Here is a 3,131-nt window from a genome sequence, read left to right on the forward strand (position 1 = left end):
CAACCTTCCAAACTTTCAACTTTCTAACTTTCGCCAATTCAAGTCAAAAGACCTACAGACCTCCAAATCAATATCCGAACACACTCCTAAGTCCAAAATCACCATACGAAGCTACCAGAACCATCATAACTCCATTACAGAGTCGTCTACACAAAAGTCAAATTCCGCTCAACTCATTCAACTTAAACTTCCTACTTTGGGAATAAGTATCCCAATTCACTCTGAAACTCACCTGAAACCAAACCAACCAACCCGGCAAGTCACATAACCACAGTATAACATAGAGTAGGAAATAAATAGGGGAATGTGGCTAAAATACTCAAAACGACCGGCTGGGTCATTACATCCTCCCCCTCTTAAAATAAATGTTCATCCTCGAATGTGTATAGAGACATACCTGAAGTGGTGAAAAGATAAGGATAATGGCTATGCATATCATGCTCGGTCTCCCATGTAGCCTCATCAACCGGTTGACTCCTCCACTGAACCTTCACTGAAGCAATGTTCTTTGACCTCAACCTTTTGACCTGCCTTGCCAAGATGGCCATTGGCTCCTTAACATAGGTCAAATCCATGTCCAATTGGACTGATCTGAAATATAAAACATAGGACGGATCACCGTGATACTTTCGGAGCATGGAATTATGGAACACCGGATAAACTGTAGATAAACTAGGCGGTAATGCAAGCTCGTAGGCCACCTCTCCCACTCTCCCAAGGATCTCAAAAGGGACGATATACCTAGGGCTCAACTTGCCCTTCTCCCCGTACCTCATCACACCTTTCATGGGTAAAACCTGGAGAAAAACTCTATCTCCAACCATAAATGCTACGTCACGAACTTTTCGATCGGCATAACTCTTCTGCCTAGACTGTGTTGTACGAAGCCGATCCTAGATCAACTTGACCTTCTCAAAGACATCTCAAACCAAATTTATGCCCAATAACTTAGCCTCTCCCGGCTTAAACAAATCAATTGGAGAATGACACCGTCTCCGATATATGGCCTCATAAAGAGCCATCTGAATATTTGATTGGTAGCTGTTGTTGTAGGCAAACTTCGCAAGAGGCAAGAACTGATCCCAAGAACCCCCGAAATCCATAACACAGGCATGAAGCATATCCTCTAATATCTGAATGGTGCGCTTGGACTGTCCGTCTGTTTGGGGGCGGAATGCTGTACTCAACTCAACCCGTGTGCCTAACTCACGCTGTACGGCCTTCCAGAAGTGTGATGTAAACTGCATGCCCCGGTAAGAGATAATGGATACCGGCACACCATAAAGTCGTACAATCTTTCATATATAGATCTGAGCCAGCTGCTCTGAAGAATAGGTAGTCACCACTAGAATGAAATGAGCTGACTTGGTCAACCTATCCACAACCACCCATACATCGTCAAATTTCTCCTGAGTCCGTGGGAGTCCAACAATGAAGTTCATGGTAACACGCTACCATTTCCACTTGGGAATCTCAAGTCTCTGAAGCAACTCATCTGGCCTCTGATGCTCATACTTCACTTGCTGACACTTTAGGCACAGAGCTACATCCACTATGTCTTTCTTCATTCTCCTCCACCGATAGTACTGCCTCAAATCCTGATACAACTTAGAGGCACCCGAATGATTGGAGTACCGCAAACTATGGGCCTCCTTAATGATCAACTCACTTAACCCATCCATATTGGGCACATATAAACTGGCCCTGCATCCGCAACACACCATCATCTCTGATAGAAACCTCCTTGGCATTGTGGTGCTGTACCGTGTCCTTAAGGACAAACAAATAGGGGTCGTCATACTGACGCTCTCTGATACGATCATATAAAGAAGACCGAGAAACGACGCACGTAAGAACCCGACTGGGCTCCGAAACATCCAATCTAACAAACTGGTTGGCCAAGGTCTAAACATCTAATCCTAATAGCCTATCCGCTGTCGGTAGATATGCTAAACTGCCCAAGCTCTCTGCCTTTCGACTCAAGGCATCAGCTACCTTATTGGCCTTACCGGGATGATATAGAATGGTGATATCATAGTCTTTAAGCAACTCTAACCACTTCCGCTGCCGCAAATTAAGATCTTTCTATTTGAACAAATGATGTAGACTCCAGTGGTCCATATAGGTTTCACAAGGGACACCGTACAAATAGTGCCGCAAAATCTTCAAGGCATGAACAATAGCTGCCAATTCCAAGTCATGGACTGGATAATTCTTCTCATTGACCTTCAACTGCCAAGATGCGTAGGCAATCACCCTACCATCTTGCATCAACACCGCGACAAGTCCAACACGTGACACATCACAATACACAGTGTAAGACCTCGAACCCGTAGGCAATACTAACACTTGGGCTATAGTCAAAGCAGTCTTGAGCTTTTGAAAGCTCTACTCACACTCCTCAGACCATTTGAAAGGAGCACCCTTCTGTGTCAATATGGTCATAGGTGCAAAAATGGATGAGAAGCCCTTTACGAAACAATGGTAATACCCGCCAAACAAAGAAAACTTCAGATCTTAGTAGCTGAAGATGATCTGGGCCAACTCTACACTACTTCAATATTCTTCGGATCTAATTTTATCCCCTCACTTGTCACCACATGACCCAAAAATGCCACCGAATCAAGCCAGAATTCACACTTTGAGAATTTTGCATACAACTTCTTTTCTCTCAAGGTTTGGAGCATAATCCTCAAATCCTGTTCATGATCTTTCCAACGGCGCGGGTAAACCAAGGTATCATCAACAAACACAATGACGAATGAATCAAAATATGGATGAAATACATTATTCATCAGGTGCATAAATGCTACTGGGGCGTTGATCAACCCAAATGACATCATGAGGAACTCGTAGTGACCATACCGAGTCCTGAAAGAAGTCTTTGGGATATCCGGATCCCGAATCTTCAGTTGACATTACCCTAACCGCAAATCAATCTTTGAGAACAATCTGACATTCTGTAGCTGATCAAATAAGTCATAAATGCGCGAAGATGGTTACATGTTCTTCATTCTAACCTTGTTAAGCTACCGATAATCAATACACATGCGCATAGAACCATCCTTTTTCTTCATAAACAGAATCGGAGCACCCCAAGGTGACACACTAGGCGGAATGAAACCCTTATC

The sequence above is a fragment of the Nicotiana tabacum genome, chromosome 4, assembly GCF_000715075.1.
Source record: "Nicotiana tabacum cultivar K326 chromosome 4, ASM71507v2, whole genome shotgun sequence".
In the NCBI taxonomy this organism is placed as follows: domain Eukaryota; kingdom Viridiplantae; phylum Streptophyta; class Magnoliopsida; order Solanales; family Solanaceae; genus Nicotiana; species Nicotiana tabacum.